General features: G+C 41.4%; 1 long non-coding RNA gene across 3 annotated transcripts in view; it reads right to left on the bottom strand.

Annotated features, from left to right (window-relative positions):
- Nucleotides 1-27,331, bottom strand: part of LOC106731469 (uncharacterized) — a 176,466-nt gene that overhangs the window by 123,581 nt on the left and 25,554 nt on the right. Inside the window, exons 1-3 of one of the 3 annotated variants that reach the window (XR_012902922.1) lie at nucleotides 4,909-5,019; nucleotides 2,842-2,891; nucleotides 535-741 (exon numbers count right to left, since the gene is read on the bottom strand). The exons of the other annotated variants lie outside the window; for them this stretch is intronic. This is a non-coding gene — a long non-coding RNA (uncharacterized LOC106731469). Of the gene's footprint in view, nucleotides 1-534; nucleotides 742-2,841; nucleotides 2,892-4,908; nucleotides 5,020-27,331 lie in introns of those variants that run through there. 3 annotated transcript variants of the gene reach the window in all.

Below are 27,331 nucleotides of genomic sequence, written 5' to 3'. Positions count from 1 at the left end.
CCTGGCTGGGTTGATTTAGTTGGGATTGATCCTGCCTTGGGCAGGGGGCTGGACTTGATGATCTCCTAAGGTTTCTTCCAGCTCGATGATTCTATGATTCTAGAATGAGGAAGATGAGCCAGTCCCTATCTGGCTCCCGCACTGCCAGGTACCCAAAGTGCTCCTGTAGCATGTCCAAATATTCCACCCTCACCTCCAAACATGCTCTAACAAACCAAGGGCAGGAGCTTTCCCTGTGGGAAAGCCAGCCTTTCCCTTAGCGGTAGAAGATCCGTGTGCAGTGGGAGTGTGATTCTGATACATGATGTTCAGTGGTTGTATTGCAAGAGGAGTTCATAGATGTTATGGTCAAAAGGGATCATCTGAAATGATGTCCTGAATAATACAAGCCATAAAACCTCATCTCTAACTCGTGTATGGGCTACAGCTGATATTTTAAAAAGACATCCAATCTCACTATAAAGACTCAGAGGAATGGAGAATTTACCACAGTTCTGGAGAAGCTTTTACAAAGATGGATCACTTCATTTGTACCTTGATTTCAGCACTCTTATTTCCAAGGTTCACGTGCAGGATGCATACTTCATGCCAGCATGGGTCTGGAGTCCCCATTTGCCAGTTAATAAACACATCTTTCTCCTTAACCTGGGGCAAGACTCCAGGCCTAGGAGCCTCATGTTGTTCTTAAATACCTCCAGGCATCACCGGCTAGCTTCCATTAAAAGAATCCAATTTGTATACCTGCATGGAAGAGTCACTGTAAGTGGTAAATAATGTCAGGGTTTTATAAAGTTAACACTTTAAAAACCAGCGTGTGGAGGGAGGGAAGAAGGGAGGGAAGCAGTACTGCTAGACCATTTAAACACATGACACCGTGGGTCTGACTTGCCTTCCTCCAGCATAGCACCATTGAACAAGATCCTCAGCTGGCATAAAGTAACAGAGCACCACTGAAGCTGCTGCACTGGAACTGTGGATCTAGCCCACAGGCTTTGAAGTAATGACTCCATTTACACCTCAAGTCAGATCAGAATCTAACATACTGTCTCTACAGGCAGATTCCTTTTCCTAAAAGTTGGTTAGGTTATGTGAATTCCCCTCCCATCTGCTGTCACTCTCGTACTGCAGCATTTTACCTGTATGTTGCCTATGGGATATTATCAATCAAGAGGTTTGTATCAGTTTGCCCTGCAGATGAGTAAACCGCCCCAGTCACAAATACTGTCTCTTCTGCTTAGTCAAAAATGGGATTCAGAGCCTGCTTCTTCGATCGGGGTCCCCCAGCTAGTGTGTGTTCTTGTGCAAAGTGGGACTTAAGCACTTATTACAGCTACAGACAATGAAATAATTATATATGTTTTAATAATTTGCCTCTCAGTTATAACACACTTCCATCATGTCACAGACACTTGGCAAAGGTGTTGCCCCAGTGGATGTTCAGATGTTACTAAATAAAACATAGGCAGGACTGACCACATCGTCCGTATAAGTGAGAGAGAAAGAGTACACCCGGAGGGAGTGTAAAAACCTGGATTCCCGCCAACAAAATACTAAGGTTCTCCATTTATAGAGATGCTGTGTGAGCAATGGTAATGTAACCCTTCCCCCATTGCATCACCAGAGTTCTTCAGCCATGACTTTGAGGAGGAAAAGAGTAGTTCACATTCCATGTCTGTGCCCAATGAACTCTCACTTGCCCCTTGGACTTTGACTGACAATCATTAAGGTGAACTGGGCCTCCAGCTGATCCCCACATTCTTCATCACCACATGTCACCAGCTACTGGCCAGTGAACAAGGATAACCTGACCATCACAAAAAGGGTGAGAGAAGAAAGAACATAGAAACTCTTATAAAGAGGGTGTATCATTTTTTACTTCATCATCATCATCATCATCATCATCCCCCCCACCAAAGTCTTTTGTTCCATTTCCTCACAAGATCTCTTACGTTTCAGGCAAATCCAGTGTTTACCAGAGAAACTGGCGACAGCCTGTGCTCAATTCTCCCCAAACTCAGTACCTTTCTCCTATGGAGAATTGCATTCTTCCTGCTCCGTTCTGAAGCTGTCTTTCAGCCTCCCAGTCTTCCTGCATGCTACCTCTCGTCCTCTGCTCTTTTTTCTGGAATGAGCCAATCTTTGACTTACACTGACTCCACGCCCTTCCCACTGCAGCAGTTTCCAAGATGATTGGTTAGTTGGAGTCAGCTGCTTGGTTTCTTTATTTCTTTTTGCCCTGGTGTGACGGTTCATATCGTCACAATGTTTATTCAAGTTTGGACATCTATAAGCAAAGATGCCAGATTTGTAATGTTGACACCTGCCTGTTGGAAACAGGATCAACGCACGTGTTTCAAACTGGTCACTGAGTAGCCATTGGGTGGTAACTGGTGATAGCCTCAGGCTGGACAGAAACCAGTAAGAATTTCTTTCCTATTACCAAGCCTGCACCATTCAGTCAAATATTTGATTGAATTGTGAATGATTAAAATATTTTGATGAGGAGGCCATATAAACTCTTGAAAAGCAGCATGATTTAATGAATGATGCACTAAACTGGGACACTTGAGATGTCATTCAGTTCCTAGCTCTGATACCTACCTACTGTGTGTGACGTTGGCCAAGACACTTCATCCCTCACCCTTTGTCTACTTAAACTGTCAATTGTTTGGAGGAGAAACTGGATATTACTATGGATTTGTTGGGTGCCTAGCACAATGGGACCCTGATCTCATTGGGAGCTTCTAGGTGTTCCTGCTAATAACTCCATCAGTACCACCATTACCACCTGAATAAATAGAGACATCAGTATAGCAAATAAAATGCAAGACTGAAATGTACCTTCTCACACTTCCCATGAATTAGGGAAGGGAATGAAAATGACACATGATCTGTGAAGGAAGAGGAAAGGAAACAAAAAAGGAAAATAGTTGTGAGACGATTCCTCACTCTCCAAAGAAGTTTTTTATTTAAAATAAATAACACCAGGAATAACAGTTCTTAGTACCTAAATAATATCAACAAGCAGGACCAGATTTTTAAATTGTGCTATTAAACCTGCAGACCCATTCATTGTTCATCAAAAATCATATGACCATAAGCAATTAGATACACAATTACTAGAATTGCAAAAGTAAATGCCTATTTGCAGGTGGAATGGGTTGCATCCTGTGGATACTCGAAACTGACACATCCAGAGATTTAATACGTGAATTTTTAAGGCCATTTTGTAAATACCAGTGCTTAGGATCTCTAACCAACAGTATAACATGTTTTAGGAGGAGCTCTATTCTGATCTCACATGTGAATATACATTGCCAGACCAACTTCAGTCAAAAGTTGATTTGACTACACGTACTGCAAAACATACACATAGCTAAGATGAGAATGAGAATGCGTCTACACAGCACCCTAAACTTGAAATAAGATACGTAATTTGTGCTATGCAAATTGTGTATCTTATTTCAAATCTATTTCAAAATAGCTTATTTTGAAATTTGGTGATGTACCCACCACCAAATTTCAAAATTACACGCTATTTCAAGCCATCCCTTATCCCTTGTGCAACGAGGTTTATCAGGATGGCAAAATAGCGCACCCGTTATTTTGTTATTTCCATGTAGCGTTAACATATCCTGAGATGTTTTCTTAGATCACATTCTAGTGCTACTGAAGATAGCCTAGCTAACTTCAATAGGACCAGGATGAAGTACAGTGTTAAAATGGTGAGTTAGCATAGGAACTATTAACAAGTTCAACATAAGAAACAGTTAACATTTTGCTTTTCATTCAGAAATTCCAGGCAGAGGATGACATTCCTAAATTCCCAGAACTGTTTTGCCACTAGTGTCCTGTATTAAACTATACATTTAATAGCCACCACAGAGCTCTTCTAAATACCAGGAAACCTAGGGTTACACCAAGTTTAATTTAGGGAAAGAAACCTCCCTAAAGGATACTAAATGACTTCAACTACTTCAATGACCTCCTTCCTTTAAGATTAACAGGGTATTTGAAGGTTTGTTTTTGTTTGCTTTATTTTTAAAGCTAAACTTTATCAAACCAGCCATTTCAGAATGTTGTGTCTCAGGGTGCATCTATACAGAAGGGCTTAACTCGAAATAAGCTACACAAATTGAGCTGTGTCAGTTGTATAGCTTATTTCAAAATAGCTTATTTCGAAATAGAGAGCATCTACACAGCACTTATTTCAAAATAGAGCACTCTTCTTCCAACTTCCCTTATTCCTCATACAACGGGGGCTCGTCTACACTGGCCCCTTTTCCGGAAGGGGCATGTTAATTTCAGCTATCGTAGTAGGGAAATCCGCGGGGGATTTAAATATCTCCCGCGGCATTTAAATAAAAATGTCCGCCGCTTTTTTCCGGCTTTTAGAAAAGCCGGAAAAGAGCGTCTACACTGGCCCCGATCCTCCGGAAAAAGCGCCCTTTTCCGGAGGCTCTTATTCCTATAAGAGCGCTTTTTCCGGAGGGCGCTTTTTCCGGAGGATCGGGGCCAGTGTAGACGCTCTTTTCCGGCTTTTCTAAAAGCCGGAAAAAAGCGGCGGACATTTTTATTTAAATGCCGCGGGAGATATTTAAATCCCCCGCGGATTTCCCTACTACGATAGCTGAAATTAACATGCCCCTTCCGGAAAAGGGGCCAGTGTAGACGTAGCCCGAGGGTTACAGAAGTCAGAGTAAGAAGTCCTCCAGCTTGACAGTATTTCAACATTATTTCGAAATAACTGCCTGCTGTGTAGCTGCTGACTAACTTATTTCAAAATAACACTCATTATTTCAAAATAACATTGTTGTGTAGACGTACCCTTAGACTTTTGGAAGTTTTGAATAAACACACTGAGACCCAGTATAAAGTAAAAAGCTAAGCACTTTACTGAATACTCACTGACAACATGTGTGCATAAAGCAAAGGGCCCAATCCTAAGAGATGTTGAGTGCTTTGCAAAAGGTGATGAGTATCCTCATCTTCCAGGTAGTTAAGATGTATGGGAGAACCTCAAAGGAGACAAAAGGACATAAAAAGGACAAAAGCCCATAAAACTCAGTGCACCTTAAATAAAAAGATATAAAGCCTGAGCTAATATGAAGAGAACTCCAGCACTGAAAGGTAGATGGCATAAAAGCTCAGTTTTGCGGTGGAAAAGATACACAAAGCAAGCATTTGGTCACAATTAAAACAAACCATTTCTGTACGGCTAAGATGAAAAACACAGAATTTTACATGTACCCTTTAAATAAAGAGTAAATTCATACATCTCTATTAGACTTTCCCAAAATGTGCTGCTTTGTCATTTAAAACTGTGTTCTGTGTCATGTAAGAGCCTTTTTCTAGCCAAACTTCTTAGTACTCCAGGTTTACCTCAGTGTAGCAATGTTAGCTTCAATAGAACCATTCCCTATTTACACCAGCAAAACTGAAAGAGGAGGGGGGAGGCCCAAAACTCTAGGAAATCCTGAACTATACAAACCCCTTAAAAACTGGTCCCAGATTTTAAACAAAAATTAGTGCATGGTGGGACAGGATATTTTGGGAGTTGTAGGGGCCAATTCTAGAAGGTTACAGATTACCTCCTGGGAAGAGCTGAGCCCCTCATCTTCAATGGACTACAATGTTTAAGGGCTTTACAGATAAGGACCTTGAAACAAATCCAGAATCAGGCAAGGAAAAGTGTAATGGAGCAGTGATTGATGTGCCCTGAGCAATCCTGGCTTAACAAGTGGCTCACAGTGAGTTGGACCAATTGCAGCTTTTTCCTATCAGAATGATTTTCATTCTTCCTGGGTTGAGTTTGAGCCATTTCATTTCATCTAGGGTCTAATTATGCCCAGAGAGTAGCCTTTTCACATGCATTCAGTCTTATCTATTTCTTTTCTGTATGAAATACCTTTGATTTGTCATCCCAATGAAACAGATACAATGACCTGTAGACCTGAAAGCTTTACAGCCCATGTGGGAGGTGGGTATGGATTTCACTACACATAGCATGGCACTGAATTAAAGGACTTACACATTTTCAGATGGAAGTTAAAAGGCATTTTGCAAATAATAAAGACAGAAATTATCTGTAATAATTATTTCTTTAAGAGAGGTCCCAAGCCACAGTCAGATCAGCTCTGACATTTGTCATCTTTGCTCATGCCTGATTCAAAGCCTTAGTGTCTGGGAACAGATTAACAGAGAGAAAAGGTGGAGCCAAATTCTGTGCAGGCATAACTTAATACAGAATTTGGTTCTTGCAGTCTGGGTAAATGAAGACTGACATATGGTAACAGCCTACAACTATCTGAAGGGTGTTCATTCCTGTGATAAATTGGGTATAACTAGGAGTGGTGGAAAGAAACTAAGAAACATTTAGGAAAAACTTCCCGATGGTGAGATCCATAAGAATGTGAAACATTCTCCTTAAAGAAATGCTAAAGGGTCATTACTTGAGAATTTAAAACTCAATTGGAAAGAACACAATGAAATGTAATGTATGGCATGTAGCACTGGCAGGGAGATGGACTGGATGATCTAACAGTTCGTTTCCATTACTAGCATTCTGCGTCCAGGTACAACCCATTTAATCCCAGGTTAGTCATTTATTATGACAGAGAAGTGTAGTAGAAAGACATATTCTACTGAGGAAAACAGTATTTTATTATGCCAGCCTAACTCAGTGGACAGGCAGTGAAAACATTCGTTCATTTTGTACCATTAGCTCAGCCAGGCCACTGCAATGTAACATTCTGTCACTTTCTATGGCTTAGCTCATTTACAAAAATGTGCAGTTTTACCGAAATTAACAGAGAGAGTATTGCACTTTGAGAGCCGCTGCAGCATAACTGTTTGTCAGTAGATTTATGTAATGGATTGTTTTCCTGCAATTCAGGATAAGGGAAATACTTAAACAATTACTGCTGTGGGGAGTGTGGACAAGGCAGTAATTACCTTCCACAGTGTTAATAAACCTCAAGGCTACAGGCCAAAATGTATTTACACTAGAGGAGATGTATTTGGTGATTATATAGGACATTTTAAGATGGAAAAAGGTCAGGAAGCCCCTCTAGGTCTGTTTCCTTTGTTGAGTTAACAGTTGTTCCTCCCTATAGCTGTTTCCAACATTTTTTTCCAAGCACCTTTTCAATCCTGACTAGTTGCTCCTTTTGCGTCACTTAATGATTTATTCAATACACTAACTATGCTCTGAAAAGAAGCTTTTCCTGGCCCTTCCATTGCTTGCTTGTGCCCCTTTTCCCTCTTCCTTGACATGTATTCATAAAGCTTTGCAGCACAAACCTCCTCCATTCCTTGTTTTTGGGGAGTTTTGTTTTTTGTTTGCTTGGTTGGTTGGGGTTTTTTGGTCATTGAGGTCCCTTTAATTACTGGTTCACCAAATTCAGACTTGTTTAGGCCTTTAACTTACTAAATTTATATATTATTCAATTTGTACCTTCACAAATGGCCAGGAGTGTTTTCAATATTCCAAATGGGGCCTCACCAGGTCTCACTGTTTAGGAAACATTTGCACATTTGAGAACAGACTTTGTGGCAGCCATTTCACACCTGCAGCAGCTACAGAAAGAGAAATTGTTGTTGAAATCTACATTTGGGGCCTAATTCTCTTCTTCCTAATACCAAAGTGAACCTAGGGCAGTGTCACTGAAATTAGCAACATAACTCTGGTTTAAAATTGGTATAGCCACTAAATCTATACTATGGCTACATGGTGCCACTTACTGATAATCTGCCTTTGCATTAAGTTCCCTTGTTCTACCAACCCCAATGTAACCTATGGCAGGGCAGCGTAACTCCACTGCCTGCTTTCCAGAGTATTTTCTGCAAGCCCTCAAGGACCTGTTGAAAATAATCTCCATGAGATTGTTACAGAAGCCTCCTAATCAGTATCCTGACTGTTCCCACATAAAACTCGATAATATATATGTATAATTTGGAAACTCTTATGACCATGTAAAGCAAATGTGAACTGAAATCAGCCACAATTTAAAATAATTGCTTAGAAATAAAGGCAAACAACAGAAAGTCTGATGTACTATAGGGTAGCTTGTCTAAACCCTGTTCACACTGATAAGCATGTGCACTTATTTATACAAATGCTCCCATTAAAGCGAACCAGCATACCTGTGTGAGTGAATACATGCCAGAGTCAGGAGTCCCTACCACTCAAATTTGATCCTACTGAAGACAAAAAAATTCCTATTGATTTTGATGGAAGCATCGTCAGACATCTCAATTTTCCAATATTCCTGAGCTGCATTTGGACCTAGTGCAATTTGCATTTCCCTGATTTAAAGACTCCTGCCCTAACTTATGATGTTGGGACTGTTGGTGGAAATTGCCTTATGACAGTAGATAACTGGTAAGGCAGAGTTCAGCTCCATCATATTCCACCTGCTCCCAGACTGCCTTCAACACACTTTTTTCTCTCCCACACTAGGAATCAAGAGAACAGCTATATCCACCAACTCCACGTCAGCAGAGATTCTCTTCTGCAGCAGGAAATCTTCATTGGAAATGTCCAATTGATAATACAAACTGACCTTAGCAGACCAGAGAATCTGGCTTCTCATGTCTAGACCAGGAAAGAGCTTGAAAGCGAGATGACGACTATATGGACCTAGCAAATGGCTGAAGGATGCCTGAACTTATTCAATATGCTTCCCCAAACTCAACAGACTTAAACCAATTTACATCATGTGAAGATCTAGCCCAGTGCTTTTACATAAGGAGTAGCTTTGATATAAACTAACCAAGGACACTTATGGGAGATATGTAGTACTGTAAAACGGTATTAAAAGGAATTTGACCTGTATGTGAGAGGTATATGTCTTCCTGATCTTCTATCATCATAAAGCTTCCTATACATTCTCATATATTCACACAATAACTGTGTTTCCCATTGTGTAAAAATATCTTGGCTTAAAGCCTTGATACTTATCAGTGCCATGGGAGGTAATTATTGCCTTGTCCACATTCCCCACAGCCGTTATTGTTCAAGTATTTCCCCTAGTTGGGGATTGAAGGAACAGAATGCATTATACCCATTGACTAACTAACCCTAGCTGTGATACCAGAAGCATGTAAGAGTCTCAGGGTCAGTTTGGCAAAATCCAGCTCATTTTGTAAAGCAGTTAGCTCCCCTTAAAGCTAACAGAACTTACCGTTTGGGACGCTTGGTTGGATAGAGTGTTTTCCCTGTCAGTTGAGCTGGCATAATGAGGAGACATTGTTTTCCTCAATTGAGATCCCATTCTGACACCATTTGCCCATTCTGTAAGGTCATTGGGGGAATCCAGCATGAGCCAGACTCCTTTCTCTTCTCCCCTCCTATATTTCTTCTGCCTATCCTGGGACACTTATGTCTGTCTCTGGCATCTGTCCTCTGTCCTCCTTTTGTGAGTGCACCAATGCACAGAATACATTACTCTTTTTAGAAATGTGCAGTCAATAAATTACCATTGCCATGTCTTCAGTGCCCTGCTGTTTCCTTCACTGACCTCATGCTCCTTATGCACTTGAAACATTTCCCATTATCTGTCTTAACCTCCTGTGCAATCTTCTTTTCATTCTCTGCCTTTGCTTTTCTTATCACTTTTTTGCACTCTTAATTCCATTCTGTAATGTGTCTAGGCCTCTTCTATACTAATATTTTATAACTTACAAGTCTTTCTTACCCTTGATTATTCTTTACACATCCTTGTTCATCTGTACAGGTCATTTTTTTCTATGCATAGAGTTCTATTTCTGCATGGCATGCATAGCCCTGGGGCATACATGCATTTATCTTAAACATTGCCCTTTTGTCCTTCCACTTCATTCCAAATGTGAATTGCTGAAATTCATAACACTTCCTCAACAGCCAGCTCCTTTGGGCCTGCAGCTCCCCACAGAGCAAGATAACCCCTGTACCATCATGGCCCATTTGCATATCACTACAGTTTTTAATACTTCCATCCTCACATGGATCAGGAAGCCAGTATAAAATCATTCAATGCAACCATCTAAGTGGGAGAAAGGAAACAATGATGGGGAAATTCAGGCACATATCTTCATCTGATATAAATCAGAACACAATGAAGCTATGTCAGCATGCAGCAGGTAAGAGTCTGGACTTCAGTTTTTGCCATGTCACTTAGACATATGTATCAAAGGAGACTACACCTCTTAATTTTTGCTGAATGAACACTTTCTTCCCCAAGGTCTGGCCACTACCTGGGCTTATCTGATACCAGAAAGTAGAACAACTTGTAGAAATTTAAAGATCCAAAATATATAAAACTTAACCTGATTTTTTGACCTTGCACACAGAGTTCTGAGTGAACATTCAGGGAGGGAAATCTATCAGAGTTGGAACAAAATTGAAAAATCTCTTTCATTTCTAGTAATGCTGGTGATTACTTATAAAGTACAACGATTTGATATGGAAATGTCATTTGAAGTTACTGGTGTCCTTCTAAATTAGTGACATTTCACAATTTTTACTGATTACAAATCATATTAATTTAATTCATAAAAATTAAGTCCCCCGATCCACAGCTTTCATTTCACTGAACTCATATTTCCAACTAACACATCTTTTCCAGTGGCTGAAGATGGAAGCTGACTATAATCTGGTATAAAGAAGTCATTTTTAACTGAACAGAATAGCCTTTCAGTAAAAAAAATAATATGAAAAGAAAATTCCATATTTTCACCTTTAGGAAACATGGCAAAAATATATTTTTTTTCCATTTTACCAGCCATGAAAATTTGCCTGCCTTCCTATAATTCTTCCTATGATTACTTTCCTCTATTCACTTCATATGGTCTTATAATTGTAGTTAAATCTATACAGTCTGCTGAAATTTATGAACATCATTAGAAATGCAGCTATAGTGTAAAACCTACACACATTGGGATTTACAAATGACTCATTTTCTATGTAAACATCGTAGAGGCCATATTGATCTTTCTTTTCCAAAATATTATATCACTGTTAATAAGAGACTGTAACTATGCAAAATAATGACATATTAGCTTAAATAATGCCAGCAAATTGCAAAGTTTAGCATAAAAATTGAAGGTTATTAATAGAACACTGGTGTTTAATTCAGAATCATCCATAATATAGGACTGAGTCTGCTAAGACCAAACTCACATCAGATACTTTAAACTTATTCTGTGGACATGAGGACTGATCTTTGAAACAGTTTTTGATAAAGCCCTCAAATATCCTGAGATACATGCTCCATGTTTTTCCCTTTCCTCCTCTCATCCTCATACACAGGAACTGTGTAATTGATCAGATCAAAGGTTCATTTTGCCTGGAATCTGATCTTTAATAATAGTCAATGATGGCTTGCTCTAAGAAAGGCATAAACCTCTTTTCATGCTCAGCAACATAATGCATCATCACATTGTACACTATCATATCCTAGAAAGAAATCTTTTTTGACCACATTTGCTGATCAGATTATGCTCTGAAGTACGAGGCTTTATAACCCCTATCATTTTTGCCCTAGCTAATATAACTGGAGATCACATTGAGCAGACATCTTCATTAACCTGTCTGCTATGTGCCATCTATCCCCTTTTCCTGGGAAACTACTGTTCAGTATCCAGCTTTCTCAATTGCATCTGTAACTGATTAATCGGAATGTATAGCTCTACATTTGTAATTCCTGGACTGAGAATTCTGGTGCAAAAAGAGAGAGGGATTTCTTTATAAGAGCTGGTTAAAAAATGGAGGGGGGGGGGATCACAAACACACACACACACACACACACACACACACAAAAGAAGCGAAGTTTCAGAGATGCTTCCATTTCACATAAATCGACATGTATCCTTTTGTGTGTGAGTATATGAATGTCATGTTTTCTTGTAAATTCTTCTAAGTCATTTCCAAATATTTTCATGTACTAAAACCCACATTTTCATATTTTACATCAGGTTTCCATTACAGAAAAAAACTTTTATTCTCAAAACCATTTTGATAAAATTTCAATAACATTATGATAAAAAGACCAAGTGAAAAAACTTAAGGAAAATTTTGCAAAACACAGAATGTTGCATTTTTAAAAGCCTACTTTTTGACAAAAAAATGACAAGTTTGACAAGTTCTAATTTTGAGAAACGTGGGAAACAGTAAGGCTGTTAGTAGTAGAGCATGATCTATCATGGGTTGGCCTGAAAAACCAGGAACTTGGGCTCTACTATACTGGATCAGAACCAAGTTCTATCTGGTCCAATATTCTGTATCCAATACTAGAGCGCACCATGTGCTTCAAAGAAGGTAAAAGAAACACTACAGTAGCCAGCGTATAATAATCTTTCCCATAAAGGTCTCACCCTAATAGTTAGGAATTAGGAAGCATAAGGTAGGAGCATGAGAATTACCAGACTGGGTTAGTATCAGTTCTGATAGAGGCCAGAACTATATGGATCTCAGGTCTGATACAGTACGGCAGTTCTTATGTCCTAATTTCATAGCCTTTCCAAATGGTGTGTGACCATTTACTATTATATATCTTGTTTTTTGTTATCTTTATAAACACACAGTTTCCCATTGAACCTTGCTAAATTCTTTCCCTCAACAGCATCCTGTTGCAATGAAGCCCACAGTTTAATTATACATTGAGTGAAAAAGTATTTCCTTTGATTAGTTATAATATTCCCTTGTACCTATTAACTGGAGTACAGAAACTTCCAATCTACCAACTCTAGATCATTCATTATTTTATGTACTCTTATTTTATCCCCACTTATTCAACTCCTTTCGAAAGGTAGACAATCCCAACATTTTCTATCTCTCGTCAAATCAGAGCTATTTCATGCTCCTTATCATTCTTATCAACTCTCTCTGAACACGATGGTAAGTAAACTGTCTTTAAACTATCAGGGTAAGGTCATGATGATCTAATTGAGAATAGTGTTTCCTTCTTGTATCTCAGGAAATATGATGGGGAGACTCTGACAGAAAAGTTCACGTTACAAGGAACGATGGTCTCCATATTGGAAAAGAGTAGACTACATGGCTAAATACTGGTAGTGTAGAGCCATATTGAAGGCCGGTCTCATAAGTATCACTTTGAAGTTTCCAGATGGAGAGAGTAGAATTAGTGGCTCAGATTAGACACTCCTAGAAATTGTCCTATCATAATGTAAAGCTTAGACAAACTCCAAAAGGGACACAGACTTGCTTTGTAGCTCAAGGAGAGAGTAAATAAACTCTTTTGTTGTTACAATGAATGAAGAATCGATCTGTGCATTTTGTTCTTTCCCATATACATTTCCTTACACTTGTTGCATATAAGCTTTTAGCAGATTTTTTTAAATGTTTTCCATGGTTAATATTGATGTTTATTCTAAGCATTTTTAATTTTAAACTGTTAAATTTTCATCATTGTGAAAATGGTGGATTTTAAGCATATTTTGAAATGAGCTATTTAAATTTTTGCCATTGCAGGAAATTATGGGGGGTTAGACAATAATTATTTAGTGACAATAGATTCCAAAAGTTAAAGCTTTATAATCATTAACACACAAACTATCAATGTCATGTGTCAAAATATATAAAGTAAATATCTTCAAATCTGCCACCGGTTATAAAACTTATGGGCTCTCACTATTGACTGCCTGTGCTTCAGACACCTGTATTCTCCTTCACAAAGATTCTGAGATTTGAAATCTGATTTATTCTGAATCAGAGACAAATCAGAAACATATCAAAATTCTCTGGGAAGGGATTGTATTAAAAGTTATTTTGGATCCTTAAACTGTTTTTAGACAAAATCAAAATGTTTTATTTTTATTTCAGCAATCTTTATTTTGTGATAAAATTGAATGCAAGGAAAAGTCATTTCAAAATGAAACAATGTTGAAATGGGATGTTTGTAAATGAGGAATAGGGTTCTAGCTGAGTTTCTTCAACCAGCTCTACTATTGATCTGATTCCATCTGGTGACCTAGGCTGTAAGAGGGCTTATCACCACAGGCAATCCCCCGAGCCAGCCAGTCTCCCTACTTGTTCTACTTTGCAAAGCTTCTGATTTAGTAATCTTTTCATTGGCCTTCTGATCGAGTGATCATTAGCAAATTCCCTACTGCCAATGTATTCCCATTTCTGCCTCAAATTCTCATCTGTACTTCATTCATAACCTGGGACCTCCACATCTTATTTTATGTATTAAGCTCCCCGTTCCCTTACTTCCCCTGCAGTCTCTTGTAGATATGTTGTACAAGATGCACTGTCCTATTCCTTATTTACTCAGCCTTCAATTTCAATTTCAGCAACAAATGTGGAGATCAAACTGTGCTCTACTAAGGTTCGCACACAAGGTGCTCTTCGGTCATCTTTAATATCATTGTGGTTCTTCTGCTAAAGGATTTGTGTGCATTGAACAAAAAGCTAGGGGCATGATTGTCTCTGAATTCAGATTGTTAAATGTTTAACAAGCAGGCTGACATTCCAAAAGCAGGAATATCTGATCGCTCCCCTTCGTGGAAGGGGGATTTTAGGGGGATGGGGACAAATAGCACTGGCACCTGTATTTTGTCCAGTCTCAGTAACCCCCTTTCCGAGGAAGTGAAGTCGTAAGGTCCTATTCTGGTAACAATGACGAGAAACTGATGAAGAGCTGTTTTATAGCCTTTTCGCAATCCTGATGTCCTGTCTGTGTCTGGAGGGCAAATATAAAACTTGTTTTTCAGTGTGCCAGAAGGAAGTACAAGTAATTAGTCCTTGCCAGGCAATTCACACATGAGGTTAATCAAGCTCCAAGCAGGCTGGATGTTTAGCAAGCTGAGTGTTTAGCAGGAGGAGGAGAAGGTCAGCAAATGTATAGCAGGAGAATGGTCGTGAGCCTGTGTGTGGGTATTTGCAAGACAGGAGTACAGGACACCTATGTCACAAGATCCACCCACCACTAAGGATGCCTCCCCTAGTCCTCTCTTGGAAGGCCTGCTGATGGGATGTGTGCGGGGGGAGGAGGTACCAGAATGGGGGAAAAAAGAGGGCAACTGCCCCCGAGTCCAGTGATTCAACTGCTCTGGGCCCTTTAAATGACCACTGGAGTCCTGCACAACCTTCTCTCAACAATACTGGGAAGGACACGGTCTGGGTAGTGCCGAGGGCCATCTGCCCCAACTCCCTCCCTTCCCTTCCACTCAAGGCCCCACTCCTCCCAGGAGCACGGAGCCACCTCACTCAGCCTTGCCTAGGGATCCAGCAAGTCTGTGAGCTCACCTGGGTCTGGTGAAATTAGCTCCTGGCAGGTACCACTGTCTCCACCCATCACCCTGTGGCCTCTCTCATTCCAAGAGTGTCAGGTTCCTTATTGTGACTTGGCCCTCCCACCAGGTCACTATGGTCCTCCCCTTCAGGAGTATCAGTCTTTCACGGTGAACTGTCCCAGGCAGTCTGCACTCCACTGTTTGATTCTCACCACTTCCCAGGAGCTGGTAGGGGAACCCAAACCCCCTTCTCTGAGTTCCAGCTCAGCTGCTCTTCAGCAGCCAAAGTCCACACACTCTCACAGCTTGCTGCTTTCCCCCTGAGCCTTTCCTGTCTCTTTGGCTCTCTTCCCTCTCTGGGTTTGCCAGCTCAAAATTCCTCCTGTCAGGGAGTAACTGTAGACTATCGTCTATAGTCCCAAGCATGCCTCCCTTCAGCCAGGCAGTAACTGCCAATTGCTTTCTTGAAGCCTCTTCCAGGACATCCCACAATAACGGGCTGCCTCTTTTTAGCTGCAATCTCCTGTCTATAGTTCTTAGCTTGTTGCTCATTTGCTTTGTTCTTTAAACAAGTAGTGTTAGTGTGATCCTGCCTATAGCTAAGAGGACAACATTTGAGGTCAGACAAGGCCATCCAATTTCTCCTTCAGACCCTAAAATCCATAAATCTATTATATTTCTTTTACAGACATAGGGCCAGATTGTGCATCTCTTACTCACACTAATGAAATGCAATCTCACTGCAGTTAATAGGACTGCTCAGGAGAGTAATTTCTCAACACTGTGAATAGATGGTTCACAATCTGATCCACAGAAAGCAGAATGAAAGGGGTTTATGAAAACTGTGAAACTTTTGAAGTTCATGTTCCTGTTATGTTGGAATATTTTCTTACATCCATTGCTGTATGATACATAAAATTTCAGAAGAAAAAATAATGTGCAGTAATTTTCCTTTGTGTGCAGAAGTAGAAGCATGTTCAGGAACAATATCCCAATCAAAGTATCTTTGGAGCCAGTGAATGATTTTCAGTTGAAAGGTTATTTACAATGGGCCCGATTTTATTCCCCAATTAAACCAATGGGACTCCTTCCATTGACTTCAGGAGGCTGTGGATCAGGCCCTAGCAGTTGTGTCATTTCCTAGTATTTTAGTAGTAAGTCAGCATTTTCTTTATTATATCTGCGAGTTTTGTTTATCACTGATATATGTTTCTGAGGTGGCACATACCCACCCACGTATACATATTGTTCTTTACTCTAATGATTTCAAGACCAGAAAGAATGATAGTGTTAACTACAGGAGGAACTAGAGCTTCTCTAAAACACTTCTTAGTCTGCCTATGTCCATTTGACACGTTATTTTCCTCTCTCTCTTTGCCTTTCTCTCTTCAAATAGGACCAGTCTTTCTAATAACCTTATGCAGAGTGAATAGTTCCTTCCACACGTAGTCCCTCTGAAGTCCAGGAAACTACTCATGGACAAAGGTGCTACTCAGTATGAAAAGGGCTAACAGATCCTGGGCCATAGTATTGTGTGTGTTTACAGGGCTTTACAATGGTATGGCAAGCAAATAGCCGAACGTCTTACAGTCCTAGGCCCTGGCTCTCTCATGTGATCACAAAGATAAACCCTCATCTACGTATGGACAATGGGGCTCTGCCTAGGAACTTAGCTACATCTGCATAGGGCAAGTTGCAAGATTGGGATATTAAAGGTACCAGGGGTAGAGGACAAAACCAAACTTGATTTATGTAGCAATAGTGGAATTTACACTTAGATTTCTTCACAGACAAGAAGGATATTCAGGGGACTTTAAAGAAGAAATAGTTGGATTGGTGGCATATATTAGATAGCAGGATGTTCCATTAAATATATAGGCTCATTAAATTATTTTAATTATTGTTATTAATATTAAAATGACTGTTCACCTGCACTTTACCTTTCATTTTGATTAGGGTTAAGAAGAATCACAGAAATGAAAACATGGTGGACCCAGTTCTGATCTCATACTAATTTGACAGGAGTTTAACTCCAATAACTTCAGGGGTACTACTACTTATTTTAAAAAGCCACAGTCCAGAAAGGAACCCAAATATGTAAAATTTTAAGAATATAACGCTTAAAGCTTAAGAACTTTCCTGGATCAATATTTTTTGGTTGCAGAAGCGAGAGAAGATTCAGGCCTGGATACTTCAGCCAACGAAGCCTCACTTCTCATTTGTCTCACTTTCATAACTTTGAAATTCTTCGTTCACTTTGGTAATAATGTAAAGTATCAACTAAAAATTGCAATGCATGCATTTCATTTGAGTTTTATTGCCTTAACAGACAGCATTAGATTACAAAAGAGGACATTTTTCTTCTCAGTTTTAGCTTATTCTTATGATTTATGATTAGATACAGCACGAGTTCATAAACTTCCCTGACCTGCTGACAGTTTTTACAAGCTCCTTGATTTATTTCCATCTTAAACTTAACAGCTTTCATGTGACTGATATTCCTGGAGTCCTGGCGTGGCTGCAGCTCAGACTGTGAGAGCTCCTCTAATCTCCATGTTACTAATTTAAATGAAGTCTTGGGCTGTTGTTTAAAAAAGACATTCGTCATCTTGCTGAGGTTTACAGATCCTCTTGAAATGTAATGTCAGACACTTCTGAGATATGGCTTCTCTAAAGCCTTCTGATACTGCGTGTTGTAAGGCATGCCAAGGTCACTTGAAAATGCCAAAGACAAAATGTTTTGCAAAATAGTAGTAGAGGAATTCCTAAGAAACTAAACTGCACTGAGGACATTTAGAAATGATTTATACCATCTGTGAGTACAATTCAAAGACAAATCTGGTACTGCGGAGGGGAGGAATTGGTGAGGGGGAATACATTTGAATCTAGAAAATCCATGCACAGTCACCCAGCCAAATAGCCATGAGTTCCTGATAAAAAAAGCCAACACAGAGAGCAATAGTCTCACAGTTGCAAGGGTTGCAGCATCTACAGTTTCCCAGTGTGCTCACAAACTGTTAGGTTAACTCAGGCTGCTCTTTCAGCAAAGATGCAGCTGGCACTCTCTTTTCATTGTGCTCTTTCCAAATAAAAAAAGGTACATTTTGTAAAAACAAAGACCCAACTAGAGAGAGAGAGAGTTGGGTAGTTCCACGGTTCACATATCCAGCCACTGAAAAGATGAAAAAAAAAGAGAGAAATACCTCCCTCTCCCCTCCCCCTTTAGAGCATTTAGAAACTGGCAAATAACATTAAGGTAGACGGAGAGATATCGAAAGAAGGTAACTGGAACACCATAATGTCATAGCTTAGATATTGGAGGGGGACAGGCGAAAGAGAGCAACACGAATACATATTACTTGGGCTTTGTAGGTTCTCAAGTGAATATGCTCAGGTATTTGAGGTCATCTGTGATCAAGCCTTAGCAGGAGAGAAAATTGCTTTTGTACTATTTGTGAATCAGATAAAAAATGACAAGCAACACTTGCTTATGACACACTAGAGATATAAGTATGGATTGTCCAGATCACATGATTAAACACTTCTTATATTTGCTGAAGAAAATGTAGCTAGTGTTGCTGGCAACACGCACATAGCACTAAATAAATGTTACATACACTAGCATGTCAGAGTTTGTAAAAGAGCAACTGCCATTTGCTTTACTGTCAAAACATCAGCCTACGAGTTTCCTCTCTTTGGAAGGAGAATCTGGGAAATAAGAGACCAATATACAGTGCAATACCTTAAAATTACAAATGCCATAGAAAGTTGAGAACAGAAATTATGTCACTTTTTGTCAGTCTCTATGCGCCTCAAACAAGAGGGATACATTTGCAGGCTTCTACTGTAGGGGGCCATGTGAGACACTTTCTGTGCAATATGGTATATTAGCATACTTAGGGGTTTATTGCAAAGTTTGTTGTATACAATCTCAACACAGGCTACGGAAAACATTTTGTGCTAAATTTCCAAGGGCTGCACGTAGGGAGGAATCTTTAAGGTTCCTTTACACATCAGGTTATCAATTTTGGTATGATGTAATCCTGAAGGTTTCATCACATCACATGACAATCTTTAATTAAAGCTTATCTTTAATTCCTAGCGACTCCAGGATTGACAATCCTATTTACACATTCAGAGCAATATAACGGAACCTTAAAATAAATGAGAAACAGGGCAACAATGTATACCAGAGAAGGGCAATAAAACAGCAGCAGTTCACCAGGGTTAGCCCCAGGTGGGCTGCTGATGCTATACTTACCTGCGCCTCTGCAGGTATGGGTGCTTTCAGGTCCTCTTGGCCCTGGATCACTGTTCCTAGCCAATGGGAGCTGAGGGAAGTGGTGTAGACCAGGACACTACTTCCCACAACTCCCACTGGCTGAGCATGGTGATCCACAGCTAACAGGGGCTGCAATTGCATATACCTGTGGAGGCACAGGTAACTATAGCAGTGGCAGCCTGCCAGAGGCTAATCCTGGCAAACTGGATCTAGCCTGTGAGCCAGTATTGCCCCATTGCGGATGTATACCCATTTAGACCATCTAAGCTTTTCAGAATATAAATCCCATATGCTTTGTTAGGCTCTCTCATAGGCCAGAGCCTTAGCTGCTGAAATAGACTAAGTCAGTGGATCTGTACTGATTTACACCAGCTGGGGATCTGGCCCAATATGAATCTAGACCACATTTCTGCTTTCCTTATAACTAAGGTTATGATTCTGTCACAGGTAATTTTAGTAAAAGTCTTGGATGGGTTGTGGGCAATGAACAAAGATTCTTGGAACCCTGCAATCTGTAGTGAAAACATCCAGGGGCAGAAGGACTAGGAGCTACCCATCAGCAACAGCTGCAGCCCCAAGACTGCCCACCACTGCTCCAGTCCTGCCACTTCCATGAAGGCAGATGTCACAGAGGTCAGGTAAGCCATATCTACACAGCAAAACTCTTTTGCGATAGCTATTTCGGAATACCAGAGTTATTCTGCATCTTAAGAGTAAACCCATTATATAGAAGTATAATGGGCTTGCTATTCTGATGTCCCCGTAGACCTCATTGCATGAGGGCTAAGGGATGTTTCAGAATAGCACTTTATTTAAAAACAACATCAAAATAAGCTACGTAATTTTTGTGTAGCGCAAATTGCTTAGCTTATTTCAAGTTAAGGGCGCTGTGTAGATGCACCCTTAATGTCACAGAGTCCAGGAACACCATGATTTCTGTGAGATATTGTAGCCTTACTTAGGGTACGTCTAGACTACAAGCCTCTTTCGAAAGAGGCTTTTTCGAAAGAATCTTTCGAAAAAGCTTCTTTTGAAAGAGAGCGTCTAGACTGAAACCTCTTTTCGAAAAAGTGAACCACTTTTTCGAAAGACAGCACCCAGGCAGTCTGGATGCTCTCTTTTGAAAAAGCCCTGTTTGTATTTAAGAATGCCTTTTTTCGAAAGAGCACTTTTGAAAAAAAGCTTTCTTCCTCGTGAAATGAGTACCACCGTCGAAAGAAAAGCCGCGTTCTTTCGATTTAATTTTGAAAGAATGCGGCTGTAGTCTAGACGCAGGTGAAGTTTTTTTGAAAAAAGGCTACTTTTTTCGAAAAAACCCTGCAGTGTAGACACAGCCTTAGAAGAGAAGGGATATGTGCATGGTGCACCCAGCCCATGCTACTTGCCACCACTCCCACTGGCCAAGAACGGTGAAGTGGGAACTGCAAGTGAGCATGCCTGAGGATGCTCAGGTAAACAAACCATCTCACCGCCCGCCAGTGGCAACTGCATCCAGCCCATAGGCCACTTATTGCTCTTCCTATCTTAGAACAATACACACTTTTATATTTGCCAAGACATTTGTTCTACTATAAGATATGCTCATCTCTCTCTCTACACTATGGCAATAGTTACAATAATATCCTCTGACTCTCACAAGTGGCTGTAGCTGTGTCAAATGGCAGAGCAGCAAAGTGTGCCTAAAAGGGATCCCAAGCCTTGTGATGTTAAAGCCATTCAAGAATAGACAAATTCTAAATGCTCCCCCATCCATATTGCTTAGTAAGTGTCATACATTTTGGTTAGGAAAGCATGGAAATACCCTTGGGTCAGTACATAATTCCACTTATATGTACATGCACCCCTTCCATATGTACATGCACCCCTTCCACAGGATGAATGTGTATAAATCTCTCTCGTAGATCACTGGCATTATGGCCCAGGATTAGTACCCATCATCCAAATTTCACATCTGCCTAATAAGAAAGGTAAAAAGCTGGATGGTAAGAGGTAAACTGTGAGATGGACCTAAGGGAGCAAGCGGGGTGAAAAGGAAACAATTTCAACACAATACCCACAACACACAGATGTTACCTAGAACTCTCAGGGTATGTCTACACTACAGTGCTCTTTTGAATTAACTTAATTTGAAATAGTTAATTCGAATTAAGCTAATTCGAAATAACGCATCTAGACACAAAAAATATTTCAAAATAGCGTTTTGCTATAGCACGTCCACACTGAGTGGACCCTGAACCGAAGTTAAGGCTGGCTGGAACCAGTGCAGGCAGGGCATCAGATTAGGACGTAGCGTGTGGAGCTGCTGCCTGAGGCTAACTGAGCTCCATGCTTAAAGGGACCATACCCCCACCCTGGACAAACAGTTCTCAGGGTTCCCCGCTGGCTTGTCTACCTCGATGAGGGACAGCAAAGCAGTCCTGTCTTGGGAGTGCCCTGAGTGCCTGAACTTGGGACACCACAACACTCGGCCACAAGGAGCCAGAGCTGCCCCGGGCATGCCAGTGCATCTCGTGGGGTCGTTGCCATTAGCCCAGCTGCACTTGCTGCAGGCTGCCATCCGGGAGGGTTCATCGGGGGGGCTGTCAGGATCCAGGAGGCCCTGAGGGAGAGCATCCACCCTGAGGAGCCCTCAGAGCTTCCCCAGTCCTCCCCACCGGGGGCTCATGCCCCATTCCTCCCTCACGTCCTTCCACTTACCCTTTCCTAGCCCCCCTTCCTGATGTCATACAAAAGACACGTATGTTCAAAAATAGAAACTGGGTTTATTGAACAAAACTGGGGGTGGGGATGAACCTCTGGGGAGATTGGGAAAAGGAGGTGGGAGAGGGAAAGAGAGAGGGTGGAAGAGGGGAGGGGGAAACTGGGAGGAGGGAGCTGGAAGAAGGGGGAGGGGAAGCTCAGGGTTGGGGGTCTCACCAGACCAGCTTGACTTTCATGCTAACCTGCTCCTGGGTTCGCATGTGGCCTTTGGTGGCCAGGCTGGCAGCTATCCTGCTATAGACGGCCGCATTGCTCCATTTAGTGCAGAGATCATGGTCATCCCCCCCAAACCTGAATAAGGTCCATGATCTCCATCCTGGACTGGGAAGGCGCCCACCTTCTCCAACCCCTGTCAGGCTCCTGGGAGCTGGCAGACTGCTCCTGGGGAGCAGTGGAGAGCTGGCTGCCAGTGGCTTGCTGGCTTATGTTTTGGGGCCACTGGGTCAGGGGCCTCAGTGGCCACTGCTGACTCTGAACTGGCAGGCTTGTAGATGGCACAGGCACTGTGGCTAGGGTCTACCCCTTTAATGGCTCCAGGGCTGGAGGAGAGGAGAGTAAGTTTTCCTGGTTATGCCCAGAATGGCCACCAGGGCTCCCTCGGAAGGGCTGGAGGCCCCCTATTTAAAATTAAGTGTCTACACAGCACTTAATTTGAAATAGCTATTTCGAATGTAGTGTTACTCCTCAGAGAATGAGGTTTACCACATTCAAAATAAGGGCTCCACTATTTCAAATTTATTTAGAAATAGTGGTTTGCCTGTGTAGACGCTATTAAAGTTAATTCGAAATAATTGCTGTTGTTTTGAATTAACTTTGTAGTGTAGACATACCCTCAGGTTGCTTGACTAGCATAGGAAGCAGCAGTTTTCTATGTAACTAAATTGCATGCTTTCTATCAGTCTTCCATCATCACCCAACAGCTAACTTGAGAGCACAAATGCAATAAAAACAGGCTGCATTTGTTGAGATTTCTGATTTCCAGTTAAAGGTTGTGTTCCTTCCTGTCTACATTTTGCATGGCTACTGGATGTAGTCTAAGAAGATCTTTAGAATAGGCTTTAAAAAAAAATCACAAACACTGGTCTCTGAGAATCCACAAGAGATGAAAGATGAAGAGTTTCTGCTTTGTTGTCCAAGGTTTACTCAGAGAAAGGTTGACCTAGTCAACTTCACTAGCTGTATATTGATTGTGTGGCTTTATTTCCTAGAACAAAGGCCCTACTCCTTCAAAGAACATAGCAGCAGTAGCAAAGAAAAAATTATTTTAATATTTGATGCCCACAGTATTTAACATTATGGCTGGGTTTTATTAAGCTGAAAGGAATTTCTCCATGCCACTTAAACAAGTCATTATATAGCGTCAAAGACAGAGAAGTCATATGCTATAAACCGTATTGTTTTACCTGTTTTAATGATGCCTTTGCAGTTAAAGCCCACAACAAGATTCAGGGTTCTGGAATGACAGATCTAAGTTCTACTTCTGGTTTTACAATGGGTTACCTTGGGCAATTTGCTTAACCTTCACTCCCCTGGCACAAATCTTCAAGATGGCAGAATGTGACTGATTTCAATGAAGCTCTGATTTACAGCAGTAGTGGCTGGGCATCTCCCCTTCCCCGCATTGTAAAATGAGAATAATAATACTACCTTCCTTGCATGGTGATAAATCATTCATGTTTGTAACACACATGAGTTTTTGGGATGGAAGGCACAAATTGCTGTTAATAAATGGCACCACAGGCAATATGTATATAGGCAAGATACATATTGATTACATAACTTATTGTGGATGCATGTATCTCATTGCTTTGAGAGCTTTCAGACTGAAAACATCTCTTCTATTAATATTAAAAATCCACATATGTTTGCCTTGAAAAGAACTCCTTGCTAGATATACTGTGGCTGTTTCTTTTATTCAGAATGTTAAGTATTGGTGGCACGAAAGGATTCTATTTCTTGTTGATGGAACTATAGCATCTCTAATTGAACTTTCCAAGATGGTGGGGCAGATTGGACAGCAAACATCAAAAGCTTTCAACTCATGCTGAGTAAACTTTGTATCCTGACATACAAGTTCTTATCTGTTCTGCTCCAGACTTGAGAGAGAGAGATGGGATGAATCTAACCAAATTACATTGTTTTTCCTTACAGCTGCCAACTTGGAAAATTATCAGGGCACAAAGGCATCATTAAAAATAAAAAAACAAAAAAGACATGTTTTTGTTAGTTCCTAAGCAACACAATATTGCTAAGATGGTGGCTCCTATGAAAATTAGAAAATATTAACTACACATCACATGCTTGTTTATTTAAACTGCTCTGTGACGCTTTCTTTCTTTGCAAACTGATTGATATCATGAAAAATATCCTTTCAAACAGAACTGTTGTATATGTTGTGTCAGCAGTTTATTCCATTTGCTAATTCCCATTTCCTATTCTAAAATACCAAGTAGCTTAAAAGTTTTCCACTAAGTTTTTCAGGTGGGGAATGATTTTTAAAAAAAGCAAAAGCCAAAAAGAAAAAACAAAACACCCCTAGCAATGGCACACAAAAACAAGAAAATAGTCTGCGTTGTTTTAATGTTAAATATACCAATAAATTAAGTTTACAACTGAAATTGGCAAAAGCACCTAACAGACTAAGGTGTCCAATTCCCATTGAAATTAATTGCATTCAAATCTCTTAGGCAGGATTGAAAAATCTAAGCCTACTTACTTAAAATGCTAACACTTCATGTATTTATGAAAGAAGGCTAGTTCAGTAGCCTAAGCACAAGCCTAGAAGCAAGAAGCAACAGCCTCTTGTGTGTACTGTTGACTGTATCATGGACCTCCCTTATACATTTAAGTGTTCTGCCTCAGTCTTTCTAGCTATAAAGTGGGGAAAGGGGTTAAATAACATAACACTTCAATTGTTTTAATTAAAGGAAAATCCCATTTGTGATCAACCTACAGCAGTGGCTCCCTAACCATTAGTGCATTTGCTGCTGACACCTGGTGGTTTCCTTTGTATCCCTTTCACCTAGTGGTTTCCTTTGTACCCCTTTTTCCTCGCAGCAGGACGATTTGGGCCCTCCACTGAGGTGGGCCTTAGCCTTATGCTGCATCTCCTTCACATTCTGTTGTGTGCACAGCCCTACGCTTGAGTTGATGGAGCTCAAAATTCAAGCATTTGCCTACTGTGAGAGGCAAATATTTGAGGTAGTTCAAACTGTACCGTGACTGAGTCTGAACACTGAATGGAAGGTGAATACCTATGTAACACCTGCTCCATGCTCACCACAATGGACTTGATTCTGCAATAGATCCACCCATGTGGACCTTGTACTCTCAACTGAGTCCCAATGAAATGCCATGCAGATGCAGGATTGGCACTTACGGCCGGGTAGGAAGGAAGTTAATGACAGCATGGGAAGGTGATCACACATCTGTCTTAGAGACAAATTCTGCAGTCCATACTTGAGCAAAATGCCCTTTAAAGTCAAGTCCTTAGCCTAAAAAATTGATACAGTTGCCCAAGAGATAGAAGTCACATGATAAAATCCCATTAGTCTTTCCATGGAAACCATTAAAACACTGTTGGGAATGACAGTGATCTTAAAGAATCAGTTCCTGCCATTCAGAAGTAATTGATTTCCAAAAAATTCCCTGTGGAGTTTTAGCATGTCCACTAAGGATATTTCTACACAGCAACTAGAGCTGGCTCATGGCAGCCAACTAGGCTTGTGGAGATTAGTCTCTGAGGCAGTTTCATTGCTGTATGAACTTCTGGCCTTGGGTTGAGGCTAGGGCTGCCAGGTGTCCAGTTTGGACCAGAACATCCAGTCATCCTGATGATTCCAGTCGGCACCACCAACTGGACCGTTAAGAAGTCTGGTCAGTAGTGCAGTGGGGGCTAGGGCTAAGGCAGGCTCCTTCCTGCCCTGGCTACATACAGCTCCCAGAAATCACTGCCCCTAGGCTCATGGGTGGCCACGGAGGCTCTACATGCTGCCCTTGCATACACAGGCACCACACCGCAGCTCCCATTGGCCAGGAACCATGACCAATGGGAGCAGTGGAGGCAGTGCCTGTGAACACATGATGCTACCTCCCTCACTACCCATCATTCACCTGGGGGCCACAGGGACCTGTAGGCTGCTTCCTGGAATGCACTGCTGGGACCTCACACCTCCAAGCCCCCGCCTCAGCCCGGATTCATCTTCTGCACCCAGACTCTCTCCCGGAGCCCACACCTGTCCCCCACACAAACACAACTGCTGCCCCAACCTTGAGCACCCTACTGCACTCCAAATCCCTTGTCTCCAGCCCCACCCAAGACCTGAGACCCCCAGCCAGATCCCTGACTCCTTCCTGCATCCCAACCCCATACCCCACCCTGGAGTCCTCTCCTGCACTCCAAAACCTCATCCCTAGCCCCACCCCAGCTGGAGCCCACAACCCTTAAGTACTCTGATTCCCTTGGTCCCAGTCCTAAGCCTGCCCCTGTACACCAAATCCCTCATTCCCAGCCCCACCCCAGAGCCTGCATCCCCAGTCAGAGCCCCCCAGACCCAGCCTGTTGCCTGGAACCTTCTCCTGCACCTTGATTCCTCATTTTTGTCCCCACCCAGAGTACACACCCCCAGCCCAGAGCCCTGCACCCAAAATCCCTGCCTCAGCCCAGATATCTAACCTCCCTCCTACAACCCATCTCCCTGCCCCAGCCGAATGAAAGGGAGTGACTGAGATACTTCAAAAGGGAGCAATGGAGGAAGGGAGTGGAGCAAGTTGGAGTGGAGCAAGTTCCTGGTCAGGGCCTCAGAGAAAGAACAGGGCCTTGGAGAAGGGGCAGGGAAGAGGTGTTCAGTTTTGTGAGATTAGGTTGTGGATTTTTTGACAACCCTTGACTCTAGGAACCTGTAAAATGAGAGGGTTCCAAAGCCTCACCTCCAGCCTGGAAGTCTACATAACAGGAATACAGCCCCACAGCCTGAGCTCTGAGAGCCCAAGCTGGCTGGCAAAGCGCAGCCCTGGGTTTTTCTTTGCTGTGTAGATGTATCCACAGGATAA

The sequence above is a fragment of the Pelodiscus sinensis genome, chromosome 3, assembly GCF_049634645.1.
Source record: "Pelodiscus sinensis isolate JC-2024 chromosome 3, ASM4963464v1, whole genome shotgun sequence".
NCBI lineage: Eukaryota > Metazoa > Chordata > Testudines > Trionychidae > Pelodiscus > Pelodiscus sinensis.
This window is presented reverse-complemented; position numbering and strand designations above follow the sequence as displayed.